The sequence below is a fragment of the Lissotriton helveticus genome, chromosome 4_1 (genome assembly GCF_964261635.1).
Source record: "Lissotriton helveticus chromosome 4_1, aLisHel1.1, whole genome shotgun sequence".
In the NCBI taxonomy this organism is placed as follows: domain Eukaryota; kingdom Metazoa; phylum Chordata; class Amphibia; order Caudata; family Salamandridae; genus Lissotriton; species Lissotriton helveticus.
Window position 1 is genome coordinate 920,553,114 of NC_136063.1, and position 24,111 is coordinate 920,577,224.

The 24,111-nt window shown below is 43.9% G+C and overlaps 1 long non-coding RNA gene across 1 annotated transcript in view; it reads right to left on the reverse strand.

Annotated features, from left to right (window-relative positions):
- Positions 1–24,111, reverse strand: part of LOC144827375 (uncharacterized) — a 441,938-nt gene that overhangs the window by 294,612 nt on the left and 123,215 nt on the right. Inside the window, exon 2 of the long non-coding RNA XR_013610162.1 lies at positions 13,914–14,000. This is a non-coding gene — a long non-coding RNA (uncharacterized LOC144827375). The remainder of the gene's footprint in view (positions 1–13,913; positions 14,001–24,111) is intronic.

The window sequence follows — 24,111 nt, forward strand, 5'->3', positions numbered from 1 at the left end:
AGAGATGGTGGTTCCCAGAAATTCAGAAGAAAAAATAGGTGAAGAGGTACAAAGAAGGCGTAGACATGCTCCTATGTATAAATGGGAGTTCAGTAGTACTTGTAGTATTTGTCAGTAATAAATTGATACAGTACGACCCCACCCATTTACTTTCAGTACTGCTGTCTATTTATTTTACCTCTGCAAACATTGGAACAAATGAGTGCTGGTATTGTCGTCATGTTGAGCTTAAGTGCATATTGTGAATTTTAAGAACACCAACTTGGCTTTTAATCTTGAGTTGTGGTTAAAATACATTAGACTCTGAGAGAAGTAAACTCCAACATTGAAGGTATCATCCACTGAGCTTCCGAAAGGGCTTAGAGGTAGAGTTATGTGTTTTTCTTTAGATCCCAAACACAATATTGAAACTGTGGGTGTAGAGAGTTGGAAGAACCGCTTGTTGTTCTACTGAATGGTGTGCCCAAAAAAACCAAAAAATATGTCAGGAACTAGTGGCTGTAAATAAGATGGTGAAACCTACATTATAATAAAGTGTACTATAAAGATACAGATGTTGTCTCACATGGAAGTTGCATGAGGAAGAAATGTTACCTTCACATGGACAGTTTGAAAAAATATATGGGCATAACAGTTTCCATCCAGTACAGTCAAAAGAGGTTATTGGGGATGCCATTGAACTGTCTTTGATTAAAAAAGCTAAAGGAACTCCAATGAGTGTCTGGAGAAAAGTTTAGAGGCTCAATATTTTCCTCATCTATTTCAAACTGGACTAGGCGGATGGTATGATGACTGCCCTGTGCATACACCTGCAGCAGAGTACAAGCCAACAAGATTATATTCGAAGGGCCCTAGGTTTCATATTTCATAAGCATTCCATCTGTTGTTTTCATCAAGTTGCTTCTTCTCAGTTATCTTTGGAAAAAATAAAAAGTATAGAACTGTTGTAAACACCTTCTTAAAAAACATCAGTACTTTTAACAAACATTCCAACGGTACCCCACAAAATCCTCTAAGCAGTAGTGACAGTTTCTGACTAACCTTAATTCCAATAATGCACTACTCTGGGGTTAATTCATATTTACTGACAAGGGCCTCCTTTGTAGTAGGATATCTCAACCTTTTTCCCTTCTCTAAATCCAGTATGTTATCCCTCCAATCACCATGATCATGACCCCAAAAGCACCTGTGCCATCCTCCTCGGAGATCCTCTATACCTCTTTAGCTACTTCTTATGTCAGATATAACCCATCTACATTAACCCCCTCCTTAAACTCAGGCACCAAGTCTCTGAATATATGAACTATTTCTTCTGCACTAGAAACAGTAGTGGCACTCACACCATTTAAGCTAGCATCTAACAGCTATTTGACCTTCAAGTGACCTCCTTCACACTCCAAACAGCAAGACCATTTTCACCTCCAAGGCTCTCTTAGCCTCACCTTTTCTCTTCTCTGCACCCAGCTGGGCCAGCTGCAGCCTCAGGTCCCACGCAGCTGGCCTGTCCCTTAAGTCCTCAGGGTACTGGGTTTGGGAAGAGAAAGTACTTCCTGCACCGTATCCTACAGAGAAGTCTCTCTTTGGGGGAATCCCCTCTCTCCTCTGAAGACTTTACCCACTCATTTCTCCACTCCTCTCCCTCCTTCTGAAACTCACTACACTTTGAGGCAGTGATTTGGAGAAAAACCACAATCAGGGTTCTCCCCTTTCAAGAGTGCTGAGGTAGTCCTCTTCAAACTCTTCTTGTGGTGCAGATTACTTTCTGGGGATGTCATCCTAGGAGCTAAGGGTGAATCAGTACTCAAACATGGATGTGCATATGAGTAAAGGGGAGTGTGAATGGTCTTATGGGTGTGTGAGTGAGTGTTGCAGTCACTGTCTGGATATATGAGTGATGGGTACATGATTGCTTTTGTGAGAGTGTAACTGGGTCTGTAAGTGAACCCTTACTGTGTGAATGTGTGCAACTTACATACTATTAAATTACATACAATAACCAAACAGGTACCTCTAATTTGAAATGCATTCATTCATACTAGCATAATAAAATTAATTCTCCTTTTATACTCACTGTATTTTTAGTTAATATTCTCATCTAAATAGACTTCTAATTAACTTTCTAGTATACGGTCTGGAACCCACACATTTTCTTTAACCTTATATACACTAACTATTTTTTTCTTGGATATACTTTCATGTACTGCAACCTGATTAACATACCTATAAAAGCTTTTTGCCGTTCTCTCTGTTTTATTTCTATATCTGCTAACATATGTTTTCATTCAAAAAACTAGAGTCAGAGCTCCTGCACACCCCTCCTTCTCTCAGTAGAAAATGGCTACCCCTCACCATGTGCTCTTACTTATGCTGCTTTAGTTAACATATCACAGTCTTCCTTTCATCTTTCTTTTTTGTTATACCACTTCTAAATGGTCAGCATTTCTGTAACCCTTTCCATGTTTCATGCAAAAAAGCAAAATTTGTTTGTGTTTTTTCATGACTCTGAGAATTCACTGTGACACTCAGAGCTGCCCTTGTGTAACTTACCTGCGCTATTTGCATATTTACATGGGCGACACCCTGAGCCCAGCAACAGCTCCACAGATCTCATGGCTGACCAAAATAAAAACATTTTCGAGCATTTTGCTGCCCATTAAACATGCTTTCCCCTCATTTATACCATACAGAAGGGGTCAGGAAAGATCTACTAGTCCCCTTCACTTAATATGCAAGAAACTTTTCTGCCCCAGGGACCATTCCCTGAGACACAAAATGTAGGGAGAAACTTTTCTGTTAAGTGCGGCTAACCAATCAGGACCTTGCTGCGGTGAGTGGTGCAGCGGATTCACTGCAGGAGGATCTGCGGAGGGATTGCTTCCCTAGATATACAAAGTTGCTTTTAAAAAACAATATCTATAGAACTACTGAATGCATTTACACCAAATAACAAGAAGGGCATTTTCAGGATCAAGAGCTACCTATCTTCCAAATGTGGTGTAATTCCGCCCAGTGGTTTGGGCTGCAGTCATGTTCAAAATCCCTAGGGAAATTAACTTGGGAAATGCACTTTTTTTTACCCCACCCCCCCTTCTTCTCAGCCCCCGCTCAATGGACAACCCATAAATCAGCTGCACAATTTTTTGGGGGGAAAAATTCATGAAGATTCGTCAAGCGGCACCGAAGTAAAAGGCAAGTCAAAGAATGCTTTTCCTGTGGAAACTAGGTCCTAACTACAACTACCTACTAACCGTCCATAGGCTATGTATATATATATATATATATATATATATATGTATATATGGAAAGAAAGAGTTGCCCCTAGGTGTGGGATGCACTTACAGGTAGGGATTAATGCCATCGCAGGGGCGCGAGCCGCGAACAGAGTCCCTTTCCTGCCAGACGCGTTTCGGGCCAACGCCCTCTTCAGTGGCAGTACATGTGACATGACGGCAAGCTGCAGGCACCAGTAAATACCCTCAGTAATTATGCACAGGTGTACAACCTGAAGCAATGCTCTCTGGGACTGGTGGTTCCGTAAAACCCAAGTGGGTAGCCGCCGCCATTCGCATGCAAAAAAAGTATTAAAGCGATTGCCAATGTCCCCCCAAAGCACCCCGCAAGTAAAGGCACCTCCTGTCCCACAGAAAGCTGCCCAAGTAAGGCAGCTGTGGACCCGCAGTTGTTAGCGGTAGTGCAACCCCGCGACCGGGCAGGCCGCCAACAAATGGAAAGAAAGAGTTGCCCCTAGGTGGGATGCACTTACAGGTAGGGATTAATGCCATCGCAGGGGCGCGAGCCGCGAACAGAGTCCCTTTCCTGCCAGACGCGTTTCGGGCCAACGCCCTCTTCAGTGGCAGTACATGTGACATGACGGCAAGCTGCAGGCACCAGTAAATACCCTCAGTAATTATGCACAGGTGTACAACCTGAAGCAATGCTCTCTGGGACTGGTGGTTCCGTAAAACCCAAGTGGGTAGCCGCCGCCATTCGCATGCAAAAAAAGTATTAAAGGGATTGCCAATGTCCCCGCAAGCACCCCGCAAGTAAAGGCACCTCCTGTCCCACAGAAAGCTGCCCAAGTAAGGCAGCTGTGGTCCCGCAGTTGTTAGCGGTAGTGCAACCCCGCGACCGGGCAGGCCGCCAACAAATGGAAAGAAAGAGTTGCCCCTAGGTGGGATGCACTTACAGGTAGGGATTAATGCCATCGCAGGGGCGCGAGCCGCGAACAGAGTCCCTTTCCTGCCAGACGCGTTTCGGGCCAACGCCCTCTTCAGTGGCAGTACATGTGACATGACGGCAAGCTGCAGGCACCAGTAAATACCCTCAGTAATTATGCACAGGTGTACAAGGAGGTGCCTTTACTTGCGGGGTGCTTGCGGGGACATTGGCAATCCCTTTAATACTTTTTTTGCAAGCGAATGGCGGCGGCGACCCACTTGGGTTTTACGAACCACCAGTCCCAGAGAGCATTGTTTCAGGTTTTACACCTGTGCATAATTACTGAGGGTATTTACTGGTGCCTGCAGCTTGCCGTCATGTCACATGTGCTGCCACTGAAGAGGGCGTTGGCCCGAAACGCGTCTGGCAGGAAAGGGACTTTGTTTGCGGCTGGCGCCCTTGCGATGGCATTAATCCCTACCTGTAAGTGCATCCCACCTAGGGGCAACTTTTTCTTTCAATTTGTTGGCAGCCTGCCCGGTCGCGGGGTTGCACTACCGCTAACAACTGCGGGTCCACAGCTGCCTTACTTGGGTAGCTTTCTGTGGTACAGGAGGTGCCTTTACTTGCGGGGTGCTTGCGGGGACATTGGCAATCCCTTTAATACTTTTTTTGCATGCGAATGGCGGCGGCGACCCACTTGGGTTTTACGAACCACCAGTCCCAGAGAGCATTGTTTCAGGTTTTACACCTGTGCATAATTACTGAGGGTATTTACTGGTGCCTGCAGCTTGCCTTCATGTCACATGTGCTGCCACTGAAGAGGGCGTTGGCCCGAAACGCGTCTGGCAGGAAAGGGACTTTGTTTGCGGCTCGCGCCCTTGCGATGGCATTAATCCCTACCTGTAAGTGCATCCCACCTAGGGGCAACTTTTTCTTTCCATTTGTTGGCGGCCTGCCCGGTCGCGGGGTTGCACTACCGCTATCAACTGCGGGTCCACAGCTGCCTTACTTGGGTAGCTTTCTGTGGTACAGGAGGTACCTTTACTTGCGGGGTGCTTGCAGGGACATAGGCAATCCCTTTAATACTTTTTTTGCATGCGAATGGCGGCGGCGACCCACTTGGGTTTTACGAACCACCAGTCCCAGAGAGCATTGTTTCAGGTTTTACACCTGTGCATAATTACTGAGGGTATTTACTGGTGCCTGCAGCTTGCCGTCATGTCACATGTGCTGCCACTGAAGAGGGCGTTGGCCCGAAACGCGTCTGGCAGGAAAGGGACTTTGTTTGCGGCTCGCGCCCTTGCGATGGCATTAATCCCTACCTGTAAGTGCATCCCACCTAGGGGCAACTTTTTCTTTCCATTTGTTGGCGGCCTGCCCGGTCGCGGGGTTGCACTACCGCTAACAACTGCGGGTCCACAGCTGCCTTACTTGGGTAGCTTTCTGTGGTACAGGGGGTGCCTTTACTTGCGGGGTGCTTGCGGGGACATTGGCAATCCCTTTAATACTTTTTTTGCATGCGAATGGCGGCGGCGACCCACTTGGGTTTTATGAACCACCAGTCCCAGAGAGCATTGTTTCAGGTTTTACACCTGTGCATAATTACTGAGGGTATATACTGGTGCCTGCAGCTTGCCGTCATGTCACATGTGCTGCCACTGAAGAGGGCGTTGGCCCGAAACGCGTCTGGCAGGAAAGGGACTTTGTTTGCGGCTCGCGCCCTTGCGTTGGCATTAATCCCTACCTGTAAGTGCATCCCACCTAGGGGCAACTTTTTCTTTCCATATATGTATATATATATATATATATATATATATATATATTCACTGAAAAAACCATAGGTTTCACACCAGTTATAGTTAGCTAAACATTTTACTCATACAAAACCAATGAAATTCCCACGTTATAGTTAGTTGGACTCACTATAACTCGCGCACCCGCAATCCACTGCTGATGATGTCACATATTACATCATTCATGGCATGGTCAGTGACATCACTGATGACATCACTGATGACCTCTCAAATGACATCACTGATGACATCACTGATGACATCATCCATTGTCTGTGTGTTTCTGTAAAGTTAAAATATGTTTAACATATTGAAGAATGAGTGTATGTATGAGTGTCTGGATAAAGGATTTAGTAGGTGCGTGTCTGACTGTATGAGTGGGTGATTAAATGTGTCTTACTGAATGCATGGGTTAGTGACTAAACTGTTTGAATGTGTGCATCATTATGTCTGTTGTTGTGTACGCTGCTGCATATATTGATTAGTAGCTATATGAGTGGCTATATGGGTTATTGATTGGTTGCCCAAGTGTTTGTATGTGAGGGTGAGTGTGTGTGGGAGTGGCTGGGAGGTGTGTGACTCTGTGCCTAGATGTGTGAGCAGTTGATTCACTTGGTGTATGGGTTCAAGAGTGCATGTGGAAACAGCTGTATGGGCGGTTGACTGTGTGCATGGGTGTGTTGGTGAGTGAATGGATATCTCAGTGTACATGTCCAAGTAAGAACATATGTAAAACACAGTGCATGTGAGAGTTGGCATATATCAATGACTATACATCATGGGAGCCTGTGATTGCGTAAGTGGCTGTATGGATCTATGTGTAGTTGTATCAGTGATTGTAAAAGAGAGTAAGTGTTAGTATATGTTTCAATAAGTAAGATTATGTGTGTATAACTGTATAGATGAGGAAATGGTAGTGTGATTGATTCTTTGCATAACTGACTAGGTTTGTGAGTAACTCCATGGATGAGTGGCACTGTGTGAGTGTCTGTATAGGTGTATGAGTGCATATGATAGTGTTGTATTGATGAGTGTCTGTATGTATGAGTGATTGTATGGGTGAATTAGTGGATGTGTGTGTAGACTTAGGAATCAGTGAGTGTGTATGTAGTAAATGGTATTGGTGTGTCAATATTTTCAGGAATGGTAGTCTGTATTCAACACTGGATGTATCAAAGGTTAGATTAGAGTGTGAGGAGGTGCATTATATTATCACATCGATGATGTCATCAGTGATGTCATCAGTGATGTCATCAGTGATGTCATTTGAGATGTCATCAGTGATGTCACTGACCATATCATGAATGATGTAATATGTGACATCATCAGCAGTGGATTGCGGGTGCGCGAGTTATAGTGAGTCGAACTAACTATAACGTGGGAATTTCATTGGTTTTGTATGAGTAAAATGTTTAGCTAACTATAACTGGTGTGAAACCTATGTTTTTTTCAGTGAATTTCAAAGGTTTTTTAAATGCTAATTCCTAACTATAACAAATGTGAAACCTATGATTTTTTCAGTGAATTTCAAAGGTTTTTTAAATGCTAATTCCTAACTATAATGATTGTGAAACCTATGCTTTTTTCAGTGAATTTCAAAGGTTTTTTAAAAGCTAATTCGTTTGTATATCGAGTTTGTAACCTACAATTTCTAAAGTTTTTTTTATTAGCTGTTTTTTATAACTATTAATTATAATTATTTTTTTTCAACAAAAAAAAATTTCAATGTATTTTTCATGATTTTTTCTTTTTTTATCATTTTGTCTTGGAGCGCTCAGGGTGCGCGCACCGGTAAGCTCACCCGAGAGCGCAGCATGAGCGCTATTTCCGCGTGCGTAAAAAAATATGTATTTCAACTAAATAATAATGCAAGACATTCAGTACCATACTTATAAAAGTAGTATTTTTGATTTTCCGAATTAAAATGATTTTACATTTCCGAAAACTGCCTTGGTATTTTCTAATATATGCCAAAGGCAAAAATGGAACTGGTCCAATCAATTTTGTCCACAGATTGAGAAAGCAAGGAAACATGTGAATAATACTGTTTCTGCTTTCCTCAGAGACTATGGTATGGGTTCCATATACCACAACAACTTGCGTTACAACATGCAAGGCATCTATAGGAGAGATGGTGTACATTTTACAGATGAGGGGAAAAGAGTCTTCCTCTTGAATTTGAGACTCTGCATTGGTACCTACTTGTAGGTACAAAAAACACCCAGATAACACAACAGCTCTTTTCAGAGCTAACTTACCTCTAAACACTCTACATTAGTTTTTTTACTCTATTTTTTTACACTGTTTTTCCCCGTGGTGCGCTCAGGGTGCGCGTACTGGAGAGCGCACATGGAAACACACCCAGAGCTTACCCCGCGAAAATAAAAAATAAATCGTTTTTGGGCCCTTCAGAGTCCATCTTAGCCTCCCTCAAAAAACCTAGGGGATCAGGGGGTGTCTACCCTGCCCCCTTTTAATCATTTCCCCCTTTTTTTTTCACCTCAGGTGTCTCGATTTTCCCGAGACACAGGATGGCGGACTCTCCGGACTGTTAAGAATGTTGACAGACATCCGACAGCCAATCAGCTTTCCGCTCGCGCACTCCCGTAGCGCGCCGGGTGCGCTCCCCGGTACGCGTACCGGTGAGCGCTCGGAGCGCGCCTATTGATATATATTGGTTGTTTGCAGTTGCTTTTCATAAAAACCACTGAAGCAATTTCAAAGAAATATAGAGAAAGGCCATACTACATACCAGTACCTATCATTTTGCCAACTTTGGTGTAATTCCATTCATCCGTTCGGGCTGTAGCCGTGTCTAAATGTCCTATGGAAAATTGCATGGGGAAAACACATTTGAAAGTATTGAAATTTAGAACCAATCAAAATATTACTTTCGTTTTGAATTTGTGTGTGATGAAGTTTGATTGGTTATGTATATATCTTAAATGAGAGGAAAATACGGCCATTTTGTGATACTCCTGTCTGAGGCACTTTTGAGAGAAATTTTGGGTGCTCAATTGGTGGACTTTAAACCACACAGTACTAACTCTTCTACTTTCAAAAAGGTGAGTTGGTAATTTGTAAGGGGAACTATGTTGTACACTTTAAGATAATTTTGAAAATGTTTTCTGTTAGTTATTTACAGTCCTTCTGTTATAATTATGGATTAAGATAAGCTTCATCACATGCAGTGCTTTATATTTCTAGTTCCTGCCTGATACTATACACTACCCAATTAATTTTAAAGAACTAAATACTTGATTAAGCTACATTTATATTATGTATTACTAAAAAAAAATGAAAGTGATTACTTTTTTCTGCAATTTACAGCAAGAAATTTGAAATTAAAATGAATCAGAATGAGGAGACCAAGGAAATTTCTTTTGAAATTTCAACTACATTAATTGAAATTGAAAATGTCACGGATATCGACAGCACCATTTTATCACAAGGAGATAACATAAATCATTTTTGGGATGAATCTCTTGACGAAGAATTAATTGAATGTTTGGATACAATACAATTCCAACAATCATCGTGGCACACTTATAATTAGGTCATTCCTGATCATATGATTGAAGAGGAAATTCCAGATGAGGACATGCTACAAGTTCTATTAAATTATGAAAATTCTGAACAATAAATTAATATTTACAAATTCAAAATTAGTTGACATATTATTCATTTTTATTTCTAATTTATGAAGTAGTAGCGAAGTGATTGTATTGAAGTGAATTTTAGACTCTGCATCGGTACCTACTTGTAGGTACTTAAATCACCCACATAACACAACAGCTCTTTTTAGAGCTACTCTACCTCTAAGCAATCCACATTCTTATTTTACACTATTTTCTTTCAATGTTTTTCCCTGTGGTACGCTCTGGGTGCGCGTACCAGAGAGCGCACCTGGGAATGCACCCAGCGCTTACCCCGCGAAAACTTTAAAAAATATATAGTTTTTTTGCCCTTCAGGGTCCTTCTAGGCCCCCCTCAGAAAACCTAGGGGGTCAGGGGGTGTCTACCCTGCCCCCTTTTAATCATTTCGCTTTTTTTTTTTTAACCTCTTGTGTCTCTATTCTACCGAGACACAAGATGGCGGACTCTCCGGACTGTTTAGAATGTTGACAGACATTCGACAGCCAATCAGCTTTCCGCTCGTGCACTCCCGAAGCGCGCCGGGTGCGCTCCCCGGTAGGCGTACCGGTGAGCGCTCGGAGCGCGCCTATAGATATATATGTGTTTTTGAAGTTAATTTTCAAAAAAACCACTGGAGCAATTTTCACCAAATATAGCAAAGGCACATCTGCGTACCAGTCCCTACAATTTGGCAAAGTTTCGCGTAATTCCGTTCAGCGGTTCGGGCTGTAGACGTGTCAGAACGTCCTATGGAAATTAACATGGGGAAAACACGTTTTGGGACCCCCCTTTTTTCTCAGCTCCCACTTCACGAATCCCCCCGAAACTTTCAGGGAAGGAGCGGAGCAGAGCTGGCCTAAATTTTGGAAAATTACATGCAAATTCCTCAACCGGCGCCAGAGTTATTCCCAATAGAATGTTGTGGATTTCCTATGGTAGCTAGGTCCTAACTATATATATATATATATATATATATATATATATATATATATATATATATATATATATATATATATATATATATATATATAGCCAAAAGAAAAGCTTCCGACGCAGCTGATTGCATTTACCTGGGCGGGGTCAGTGCGAGTCGTGGGTGCCGGGACCCGTTTGCAAATGAAAGCCCTTGTGAAGAAGACCTTTTTGGTCGAAACGCATTGCCCTTCATTTCAATACAATTAATTTCCTGAAACACAACCCTGAAACATGACCCTGGAGTGCAAGTCTTTCTGTATTTGATACTGGAATATGGTATTTTACAACCCTGAAACATGACCCTGGAGTGCGAGTCTTTCTGTATTTGATACTGGAATATGGTATTTCCTTTCATATGAATAAATATATATATATATATATATATATATCTATATATATATATATAGATATATATATATATATATCTTACACACTTCAGTAAGCACGAGCCACACCAATCCAAGTTTCCACAGTAGATTTATTTTCCGGCACAAACAACGAGTTTCGGGCTAAACAACTCTTGGTCACATGACTATGTATATATTATTTTTCAAATTACCTCTCCAATCTCCATTATGAGAAAGGAGGTTTCTTGATGTCAATGGGATATAAATGATATAAAGGATTCAGGTCATCACAAGCACTAGAACACAAAGGAGACGCGTTGGGTCAGTAAAACTGCCTTTCTCAATCTAAAGTGCGCCATATTGGTACTCCATTTAAACCTTAAAAACCATAGACATGAACAATACACTTCTATAAGCATCAAAATAATAAACATGTCGGAGCACGTTAAACATTAGAAAGATTTAACACTTTTCAAACATTACTTTACCTTCTCAGTATTAATGGCAAAACAATCTTTAACTCTTATATGAGTTCACTATAAAATAATATACAGCCAGTGCCACTGAGCACTGTTCCTGAAATCAGCAAGGCCAGTGTTTTGTTGCAAAAACTCCCAAATTGTATCTCACTGACACACCTAAAAACAGGACTGGAATGCAATTCAAGTCCTTTTCTGCAATGGAGATGTCTAAAAAAGTATTTAAATTCATGAAATGTCAAGTATTGCAGATGCTAAATTAATTTGTTGACATCAGCACTCAACACAACTTTTAAAACAATTTTAACATAACAATGCCCCCCTTAACATATATTCAGAGACTTGGTCAAAAGAATCCTGCTTTAACCTTTCATGGACAACTCTGCCCTTGTGATCCCAGTGAATTGTCAAACACTGCTTTTTGAGTCTATGTTTTTATGTCCAATTGGTATACTCATTAGGATGACAACACTGAATTTGACTTCAATTCAAGTGTCTGGTGTGATTTGATCTGTAATCAGTTTTACGGTCCCATGGCTCGACCGCTCAGCCAGTGCCTTTATGGCAGTATATACATATTCCTATGTGGTTCACATATCTTTGAGGTACACAGATGTGGGGTTATGAATAGTAAATTAGTGAAGTGTGGTGCAGAGATATCACACAAATTCACTCCTTTAGATTTTATTACAGAGACTTTCAGCTGTTATATTTTGGATCCCAAGAAGTTCTAAAGCAAAGATAATGGATTCAGGGTTGCCCTTCCTTTAATTCTCCCTGATGTGATTATACATAATGTTTGAGATGTTTTATTGATGTGGAATTACACCTATATATTACTTCTAGGGAAACCTATTAGATGTAATTTGAACAGTTATGAGTATGTTTACTTGTTTACTAGCAAGTTTGAGTAACAGCTGCAAGATCTTGCATTTCTCTAGCAGACACAGGTTAATTTGTTTTAATCGGGTGCAGATTGTTTCAGTGATTAAATGTGTAGATTAATAAAGTTCTTCTGTTGAACTGTATGCATTGGGCTACATTTATAAAGAGTGTTCTCATCTGCCCCAAACTAGAGTAACTGTAATAGTTAAGTCAGTGTGAAACATGTCCAACACTTGCTCTTGAAACTAACATGAAGGCTTTTGGCCTGATTTAGATATTGGCGGACAGGTTAGTCCTTCAAAACGGTGACAGATATCCCGTCCACCGAAATATAAATCCCATTCTATCCTATGAGATTTATATTTCAGTGGATGGGAAATCCGTCACCCTTGTGACAGAGTAACCTGTCCGCCGATATCTAAATCAGGTCCTTTGTCATTTCGTATCAACTAACGAGGCTTTACTAATCCATATTATGAGAAAGGCAATCTGGTTAATTCTTGCATTGGACACAAATCAAAGAAAACTCACATAGAAGGAGAAAATAAGTTGAATGTGAGTATCTCGCATTGTTTTGTCAGAAAAACTCAACTCCTCATTCAATAGATCTGCTTCTTGTAAGCAGTTGATGCTTGGAAACTGATTGGAGATCATTTTCAAAAACACCCTCTGTTTAGATTTTATTGGGGCAAAGTCACTCCCATTCTAAATCAAAACATATTAGCACGATGTTTCCTGTTTAGGCCTCACCTAGAAGACAGCACATGCTCTCTCTGTTGCAAGACATATTAACTTAAATTGGGCTTAGAATGTGCTCGTTGTTTACCATTGCTTACCTTCCTTGTCACTCTCATTTGCTTTCTTCTTATCTGTTTGCATGTATGGGATTGCATTCCTATTCTTGTGTGTGTACCTCACCAAGAGCACAAGGCATTACATGTGCCCTTTTACAGCTCCGTTTTTACACACTACCTGTTTCTTTTTGTTTAGGCCCTCTATGAGAGTGTGTGTCTTTTCCAGCTGCCTCACTTGTGTACTTCTTCCACTCTGTAATATTCGCTCATGTTGCTCTTTCCCCTCTGCCCTGCCCTCTGTATTCTTCACCCCAACCACTGTATTCCTTGCCCCCACTTGTGCCCTCTCTGTTTCTTCCCTCCGCCCATGTTGCTTTACCCCTGACCCTCCTGTCGCGTCAACACCTTCCATAATTCTGCACACCTCGTTTTTTTTTTTTGGTTACCAATATAACTTGGATCGGCAAACAAAAAGAAAAAAGCAAGTGTTTGATTTGTAGGCCTGTGCATACTTGGTGTAGACACCTGCAAAATTATGCAGTAATCCGTATAGGCTTTTTTTCATTTGTAAAAGACATGCTGCACAGGATACACAATCGAGACCTATTGGCTATGCCAATGCTTTTTATGTTAATGGCAACTTCCTTATCAGCCACAGAATAAAAGTGGGACACAGGTTACACATAGAACAACAATATTCCTAATCGGGCAGATCTGTGGGTGGGGTTTTTAATGCAAAAAGTGATAAACTGATCTACACCAACAGAGTACTCTGCCAAGACAGGTGTGGCTAAGACAGTTGTGGCATCAAATCTCTCGGAAACGAAGATAGGAATAACTCACATGGGAGTATGCCGGTGCCACTGAAGAAGATCCTGAAGTTAAATAGGACTTGTAGCCTTGCACAGCATTAAGGAATTCCAGAGGGATCTGCAAAAGATAAAATAATTATTTTGATCAATTGATGCACAGCAAAACACTTCAGAGCCAACACAAACTACTGCATTCCATTGACTAGTTGGATGCTGTCAGTATCTAAATATTTTACTACTAGCAATTATACAGCATACCACATAAATATTGGTGACCATCAATTCTGTTCTACCATATCAACTGTGTTCCCTCTTTCCCTCTGTGCTGTTACTCAGTCTTTGCCACCTGCAACCAATGTGTTCCCATCCAGTGTGCGCCTCCCACCCACTCTATGTTACATCCCTCACTCTGTGCCTTTGGCCACTGTATCCCTAAACTAATATGTCCTCTTCAACCTTTCAGTGCTGCCACAGACACTTTGGGCCATATGTATCCTTATTTCATGGAACGCAGCAAGACATTTTGCTGTGCTGCCCTGTGTGAAAGGGAGAGGATTGTGCAATATCGATCGCAATATGGTTCATTTCAGCTCTCTGCCTTCGTTATCCCACAAACGGCTGCCTCATGCCAAAGCAGGCACTCTTGCACTATAATGCAAGGATGTCTGTGTTACACGCAGGATTGTAATGGAGGGATGCCCTTCCTTGTGTAGGAAGAGATATCTTTCTGCACAAAAACAATCCTTTAAGGCTTTCTCTCTCTATGTGTGTTGCAGAAACCAACACATGTAGAAAGAGGAAAAAAATAGGAAAAATAAAGATATTTGTCCTTGCTACTCTTCACCTAGGAACCGTAGCATTTTTTGGTCATGTGTGTATGAGCTGGTTGTGGTGACGCTCTAGTAGTTGGGGAGGTGCGCCGGAACCGGAAGTCCCCGACCGGAACCGGAAGGCGGCCATTTTGTGTGGCGGCCGCGGCGATACAGAGCGCACGCACATCCCCGGCGCTCCGTGGTAATAAATGCTTATTCACGCAAGATCTGACTCAGTGCTTCTTTCAAGGGGGTAAACAGACGTTTTACAATGGCGATGAGGCGGGACTGGAGTCCACAGTAATGACAAGAAAAAGTGAAGGCTGGTATAGAACCCACAGGCCACCCCTATAAAGAGCACTAGTAAACCCAGCACGGAGCGTGGCAGAGGGCAAGGGTCGGCAGGCAGGCCAGGAACAGAGCAGCACCCTCCATTCACCAAAGTCGGCGAGACGCACGGCAGGAACCTCGCAGCATCTACACAGAACCTGCTCCCCAGGAGACGGTGAGAGGCGGTGTGAATGGGACGAGGGGCCAACAAAGGTGAACATTAAGTGGAAGGGGCCCATCACGAACAGGGAGGACACACACACCCTACCCTATCCAGACGCAGCCGAGAGCCACCAGCACCGAGCAGTGCACTCCTATCCCAAGGCCTTAGGAAGCTGGCGGATCTGCGGGGGCAAGCCGAAGGGCCCAGCAGTGCAACCAGAGGCAGACCCCAGGTGTCCTCAGAGTCGGGGGCGCGAACAACGGTGCAGGCAGCAGAGAGGACGACGAAGAGCACGGAGAAGCGCGACAACCGCCAGGCAGCCCGCCCAACCACGTGGTTCCCGCCTGGGCTGTCCCACGGGGCAACGTCAAGATGGCAACGCCATCTACGTCCCTTGCCCACATGGTGCCGTTCCTCCCAAAGAGGGGAGACCCCTCCATGCCCTGGGAAGACTGGAAACGTTACTTCCTAAATTACTTGGAGGCCTTGGAAGAAGAAGGTGAGGCCGAGTACACGAGCCAGAGAAGGAGGAAGATACTATTACATAATCTGGGCCTGGAAGGACTGAGGGTGTTTGACACCATAGTGAACAACCCAAGGGGAGGGACGGATACGGACGTTTTCCAACATGCCCTGGAGGACCTTGACGCGCACTACAGACCAGTGGTTTGCGTGGCCATTGACAGACACAAATTCTTCCAGAGAAAACAGAGCAGCGGAGAAACGGTGGACGAATATGTGGCAGCACTGCAGAAGTTAGCGCTCACCTGTAAATTCGGGACCCTCCATGATGAGTTGGTGAGGGACCAGATAATTATGCACACAACTAGCACCCACGTTCAGGAAAAACTGTGGGTCAACGGGGACGCTCCCCTGAAGGAAGTGTGGGCCTTGGTGAAGAAGGCAGAGATGTCCAAGCAATGCGCACTAGCCGCTAGAAAGGACAGCGGGAACACGCAAACGGTCTGCAAGATCATGACGCAGAACAAAGGGGATAAACAGAGGCAACGTGACCCACCAAAAGCCCTAGAAACCAGAAGAAGCCAACCCACTGGGGGAGCATACCCGAAGACAGGTAGAGGAGGAAGACCATGCTGCTACGGATGCGGGAGCATGTCGCACCTAGGCAACGACAAAGTATGCCCAGCGTTCAGGGCGAAGTGTGCATTCTGCGGCGTGTTCGGACACTATGAGAAAGTGTGTCGTAGAAAGACCAAGGAAGCCACGGTCAAATACATTGACCAAGGAGGCCAGGCTGAGGAAGAAACGCAAGAGGAAGAAAACGACCCGGAAGAACTCCTCTACATTGACGTCCAAGTCCTAGATGTGGGCTGCAAGGAAACGGACAAGCCAAGACTCAACATGCATATGGGAGGTATCCCGATTGAAATAGTAGCAGACTCGGGTGCCCCCATCACGATCGTGCAACGACAAGTTTGGGAAGAGAAGTTCATGACCAGAGTTAAGGAAAAACTAAGCCCCATGGATGTGAGACCAGTCACCTACACGGGACAGAGGATACCCATGCTAGGATATTGTCCACTGTTATTTGAATTTAAAGGAAGACGAGCACAGTGTAAACTATATGTAGCGGAACAAGGACCATCAGTACTCAGTTGGAAGGATCAAGGCGCCCTGGGAATACAGCTGAATCCAGGAGGGATTGAAAAGGTACTGTCGATGGACATGGAAGGCGGAAAGGAAAGCGAAGTTTGGCACAAGACATATCCAAAGGTGTTCAGTGGACAAATAGGAGAATTGGCCAAGTTTAAACACGTCATAAGATTAAAGGAAGGAGCGAAGCCCGTCATCCACAAGGTACGGAACATACCGTTCCGCTGCAGAGAAGCGGTGCAAGAAGAGTTGGACAGGCAGGAGAAAAGCGGAGTCATTCAAGCCATCGAGAGCGCGGAATGGTTATCGCCCTTGGTGGTAGCTCAGAAGCCAAATGGGAAGGTGAGGCTATGTGTAGACCTCAGAGAGCTTAACAAAAACATTTTAGTAGACAAATTCCCGCTCCCACGCATCAATGAAATGCTTGCCATGACCAAAGACGTCAAATGGTTCTCGACAATAGACCTGTCGTCGGCCTACCACCAGGTGAAACTGCATCCGACCTGCAACCACTTAACCTCCTTCATAACACCTTTTGGGTGTTACAAGTTTGTGAGAATGCCGTTCGGACTGGCATCTGCCACAGCGGTATTCCAGAACCTGATGCACAGACTCTTTCGGAAGGTGGACGGTGTTCAGTTTTTCCAGGATGACATTCTGATTATGGGAAAAACCAAGCAAGAGCACAACGAGAAGCTACACACGGTCCTACGTACCCTGCAAGAAAACGGGCTTATTCCGGAATGGACTAAGTGTAAGTTTGGAGTCCCCTCTGTCACCTACCTAGGGCATGAAGTGAGTGAGAAGGGGATTAAGCCGAAAAGAGACAATATGATGGCGATACAGGAGGCACCTCAGCCTGAAAAGAAGGAAGATGTCCGGTCATTCCTGGGAATGGCCGAATTCTATAGCAAGTTTGTCCCCAACTTTGCTACCAAAACACACAACCTACGCCAGTTGCTGAAGGAGAGGAACGGGTTCAAGTGGACCCAGGAGGAGCAGGAGGAATTTGACGCCCTTAAACGGGAAATGGGGGAAGCCATACCACTGGAAGGATTTGACCCGGCTGCCGATTCCATACTTACCACTGATGCCAGTGATCGAAGCCTTGGAGCAGTGTTGATGCAAAGAGATGCCAAAGGAAGATTAACTACAATCAGCTTCGCATCCAGGTCCCTGGCACCAAATGAAGAGGAGTTTAGTGTCATTGAGAAGGAGATGCTCACAGTGGTGTGGGCAATGGAACGCTTCCGCCAATACTTGTGGGGAGCCAAGTTCTTGGTCTGCACAGACCATAAACCCCTGGTCAAGGTCCTAACATCCAGTGGGCATGCGCACGCCACCCCAAGAATAGCCAAAATGACGCTGAGGCTGTTGGACTTTGTGTACGAGGTGGAGTACATACCAGGGCCCCAGAACAAAGTGGCAGATTTCCTAAGTCGAGCAGCAGCCAAGGAAGGAGTGGATGATCAGGAAACACCAGGATGGGAAGGCTACACGGTAGCGACCATACAAGACATGGAGCAAGTGATTAGTGCGCGGGAATGGGCCGAGGCATACAGGCAAGACGGAGACTTGGAGGCAGTCAAAGGATATATCACCCATGGATGGCCGGAGAAGAGGCAGTTAAAGGAGGACCTGAGGAGATTCTGGGAGGTGGGAGAAGAGCTGTCACTTGGGGAGGATCCTATGTTCCTGCTCAGGGGAGACAAAGTCGTTCCCCCCCAGAGTCTCATTGAACACTTGATGACGTTGCTGCATGAAGGGCATCAAGGGATCACGAAGACCAAAGCATTAGCCCGACAGGCGTACTGGTGGCCAGGAATTGATGCCCAGATAGAAAGATATGTGAGACAATGTGACTCATGCTCCAAGGCAGACAAGTCCCAAGTCATGCTACGACCCCAGTTAGGAAAGTTTCCCATGCCAAGTGGACCATGGGAAATGTTGTGCATCGACATCATTGGACCGATCCTGAACGTGGAAGGAATACAGAAGTATGCCATAGTATTGATGGACAGGTACTCTAAATGGCCAGAGGTAGCGGTGAAGGATGCCGTGGACTCGGAGGCGGTGATATCGTTCTTGAACGCGGTATTCACTAAGGAAGGCATCCCCAAAATGATAACGTGTGACAATGGGCCACAGTTCGTCTCAGCCAAATGGGAAGCATACATGTCAAGGAATGGGATAGAGGTCAAGCACACTCCCATATACCACCCGGCTGGGAATGGGCTTGTGGAACGTTTCAACCGAGTGATAATGGGAACAATCGAAGTGGCCATCAACGACGGAAAGGATTGGAAGAGAGAGTTACCCAAGATGTTATGGGCCTACCGCATCACTCCGGGCAGCACAGGCTACAGCCCCTTTAAGGTGTTGAGGGGTCGGGAGCCGTTTACCAAGAATAACATCGCATGGAGACAAATGGTCGTGCAAAGCAAGTGGTCGCCGGCGATAGTAAGGAGAAACTTAGAGAAGGCGCAGGAGACCTACACGGAACAATTCAACAAGCGACGGAATGTACAAGAAGTGTCATTAGAGAAAGGTGACTGGGTGAGAGTGAAGGTGGCGACCATGAGGAAGAAGGGAGAGAGCAAATTCACTCCACTCCTGCAGGTAGTGGAACCATATGGCAGGTCAGCATTGCTCAGCGACGGCAAAGTATGGTCGCAGGACAGAATGGCCAAATGCAGCAAAATACTGAAGTGGACCATTGGAACAGAAGAAGGTGTGGAAGGTAGTGCTGAGATGGTGAACGAGGAAGGTAGAGGAAGAAAGCGAGAGCAAGTAGGAAGAGAGGTTCAGCAAGTGGAAGAGGAAGAGAACGCGTGCGGCGGGAGCAACAGAGAGAGAGAGGTGGAAACATGGACTTGATGGGTAAAGGAAGAAGAGAGATATCTAGGAGAAGGTGAAGGGACAGAGACACTAGGGATGACCCCCCTGCCTGAGGAGCAAGGTGGAGAGATGGTGAAATGACTGGTGAGAACGAGAGCAGGAAGAGTCGTGAGAACTCCCAAGAGATTTGAAGACTATGATATGGACATTAAGTAAGATGTTTTATCTCATTCTTGTGTTGAGTGCTAAAGGGGGGGAGATATGTGGTGACGCTCTAGTAATTGGGGAGGTGCGCCGGAACTGGAAGTCCCCGACCGGAACCGGAAGGCGGCCATTTTGTGTGGCGGCCGCGGCGATACAGAGCGCACGCACATCCCCGGCGCTCCGTGGTAATAAATGCTTATTCACGCAAGATCTGACTCAGTGCTTCTTTCAAGGGGGTAAACAGAAGTTTTACACTGGTCCCTTAGATTACACCCTCTTCTATGTGTAAATTGAGATTTGGACAAATTGAGGGACCTGAGTTAGCTCTGTTCCAATTCTTATTTACCAATGGTTTTAGTTGGTTTGATGCTGCGTTATAAGTGGTGACACATGTCAGTATGTCGTGTGCCTGAGCCCTTTCTGTATTCTGTAACAGAATATCCATATTCTGATGTCTAGCCCTCTTGTAGCATTGCAAACAATGTTAGAGGGATAATCTTTGGTCTTGAGTTTCAATGTCACTTCGTGTGCTTGGGTTTGTAGTTTTGAATATTGCTGCAGTTCCTACGTACAGGTAGGAATTGGCTGTATGGTAGATTACCTCTTAATGTGCATGGATGGAAATGCTTGAACATGAGTAGAATGCTCTTATCCTTTGGTTTGTAATATGTTTTTGCTTCGAGTAGCATATCGCTAGTGAAAATGGTGACATTCAAGCACAGGAGTGAGGTGTTGCTTACACTGCTAATGAATTTGAGAAATTGTTCCCATGTGTTTAGCCATATGAGGTACTCCTGGACAGTCTGTTCAGCACCCTTTCATATGATGATGTAATCTATGTAGCGCTTCCACAGATTAATTCTCTGATGATATGGGTTGGTTTTGGAGAGAATGTCAGTCTCTTTAAAATGGCTGAAGTATAGGCCAACCAGACAGGGGCCTAACAAAGTCCCGTAGACTTGTAAATACAGTCTGCCTTCATACTGTAAATAGTTCTCTGTGAGGGCTGGTCTGCAGCATTCCAGTATAAAGTGTCTCAGTATTCGGTATTACCAAATCTCTTTGAAGAGAATTTGTTCTATTGTGTCCAGTGTCACAGTTTGTGGAAAGCTAGTGTAGAGGCTTTCAATATCAAGGCTCACAAGTAGATTCTTTTGTAGGTCATCCCTAGGTCTACCAGTGTTGGTAAATCTGGGAATGCTTCAGAATCCATGTGTGAATGCATGGGGACACTCACACTCTAGCCATGGAATGCTCCCATGTGCAGAGTAACGCAAGGCAGCGACTTGTGCTGCCTTGTGTCACTCCACATTGTTCAAGCCACACAGGGCCACACAAGGTGGCTTGTTTAGATTGGTAAAGCTCAACTAGGTTTTGCATCCCCATTGTTTTAGCTAGTGTGGTGCAGGGACGAAGCTAAACTTTGACTAATTTGGCTAGTTGTGTCTCTCAAGTACTCTGAACCCCAAAACTCATCAATGTGAAACACCTGCTCTCCACTTTAATTTATTTAGACACTCTCACTTTCACTGATCTACTTTGCCTAACCCACTCTAATTCTTCACCTAATCTGAGTTTAGTCACACAACTGTGCCAATATGCGCTATTTACCATTACACACTTTACCTCCTCACTCATACCACAGCTCCCAACCACCAAGAACTGTAATTAAAGGCCACAAAATTGACATACTGGTCCAACCAAGTCCTTCTATGAAACTTCAATGGATGAGATCAATACTTTGAAAAGTTACGGCAGATATGAAAAAAAACCTGATATTTATTTGACTAGATATGCAGTAAAAAGAATGTAGTTGCAGGTCATGCAAATGAGAATATCATTAGAGCTATGCACTCTGTGTTCTCTTTCCCTCTTCTAGCAATACCTTTTGAAGTGAACTGACTTAGACATAGTCATTAAAATGCCCTCATCTTGATTGTCTGGCCACCACACGTGTACAAAAATATCATAAATTTCCAATGTGACCCTCCAAAACATACATGCAGAACACAATATAACAGATTGTTCAATCAAGACTTGCATTTTGATGTGAGATGACCTTCAGTAACACCTTAAAAGGTTGATTCCTGTGCAAGTAACCAGTCGTAGACAGAGCTTACTTTTGTAATGATGACTTCTCAAGGTAAATAGTTGTAGAAGTGGGTTTATTAAAAGAAGTACAACTGTACAATAAGGGGCCCCTGGAGCTGGAGCAACTGACTGATCACAAAATGTCAGGGAGAGAGCACTCTTCTCCTGCTCCATGAGCTCACCACATTCTAAGCTGCAGGCTTAGTAAGTGCACATTACCACACTTACTTATTTATTAACTATTCGTTTTATATAGTGAAGACTCAATGATGTCAAAGTGGCTTAAAATCAATCAAAATAATAATGTGACATAGGGAGAAGAATAATACGGGACAATTCGTCAGAATTAAATTAGGGTGCATAAGAGAAGACAAACAAGTGTGCATATCTGCAAAAAAAACTATTTGAAGAACTACTAGCAGGGCTAATCCAGGTGAGAGTGTAGGTGTACGCCATTATTCAATGCAAGTGTGGGAAATATATTGGTGGAGGTGATGCTGAAACAACAGGTTCTCCAACTGTTGTTTAAATGTTTTTATATTGCCGGATTTTCCTAATGGCTGGTGGAGTGGGCTTCCACACACCGATTGCACCATACCATTTGCCTCTATGGGAAGCTAATTTAGTGATATTAGATTAGGCTATTGCAGACTTCTTTCTCTATTCTCAGGTATTCCAATGTGCTGAATTGGGGTCAGAGGCACTAACACTGTCACACGAGGAGATGAACACTAGGGGCCATTTTATCAAGACTGGGCGATAACATTATCGCCTCTTTAGCGCCAGGAAGCTGCCGCTAAAGCGGTGATAAGGGTCTTATTAATATGCCCTAGAGAATTCCAATAGAAGCCCAGGTTCTGGTGGGAAGGACATCAAACCTGGGCTTCGATTGCAATTCTATAGCGCCAGTTTCCTGCCTCTAAAGCGGCAATAATGTTACGCCCGTTCTTGATAATATGGCCCTAGATCTTTACATAGTGAGGTCCCTCGATCCACATTGTTGCTTTTCCCCTTACTACTTTTACTATAAGCCTGTTATGTTTAAGCGGAGTTACAACCTGGAGCAGCAGCCAATAGACAGGTTTCCCGGGCTACATATGGGCAGCAATAGTGTTCGCCTGATCTTGAGTTCTGCCTACTTTGACAGGCTTTTGGTCTACTTCAGTAAAGAACCTTGCGGTGGTCTCAGGCCAAGACAAGCACAATGGTTTACATTTCAGCTAGATCTAGTATTATTGGGACAGAAATCAGAAATAATATGTTAATGTTAGTGTCTTAGGTGAATTCCTATAATACAAAAACTAATGTGTTACAATTACAATGGCTGCAGGTAATTCTCCAACTTAACTCGCAAGACGTGGAATCCACTCACCTTCCAAACCAGATAACTGCAGGACAAAAATGGCAATTTTGTAAACAACTTTAAGATTTACTTTGCTATAAGCAAATTTTCTTGTGTATTCAGTTCACAGGGTAAGTATCGTCAAAAAAGACAGGTCCCGCTGGCCACGTGCTTTGCAAATTCACATACATTAGACTAAAATATTGTACATTTACATCTCGCGAAGATACTCAGATATGGGATGATAAGAAAACTCCCCATCCCAACAGTTATCTGCACTTCTTAGTCACTCCAACCATGCGAGCTCAGGACCACAACTATACACAAAATCTAAGATTAGACAACCCAGTGCAGTAACCAGATAGGCAGACTATACATGTATTGTAAGAAATAGCATAAAGAGACCTGTAGACTTCCTCACAACTAAGAGCAAACTGAAAACCATAAAGTGCATATCTGTCTCTCACACTTCATCAAACACCTGTCTTCCATGAGATGCGTGCCATAACACAATAACTGCGCCTTGGTGGTGATTGTTAGACCTGGCATCTTTGGCGTGGTTTCCCCTATCTTTTTGCCTCTACCTCCTGTATTTTTTATGCTGTGCTGGATTTCGTTTTTGCTGGTTTAGATGCTTTGGACACTCTGCCACTGCTGATCAGTGCCAGAGTGTAAGTGCTCCCTGTGTAAATTGTTATTCTGATTGAATATACATGTTTGGCATATTTGTATCACCATGAAGTCCCTAGTAAAGTGCACTGGGTGTGCCAGGGCTGGTGATGACAAATGCTACTAGTGGGCCTGCAGCACTGATTGTGCCACCCACATGAGTAGC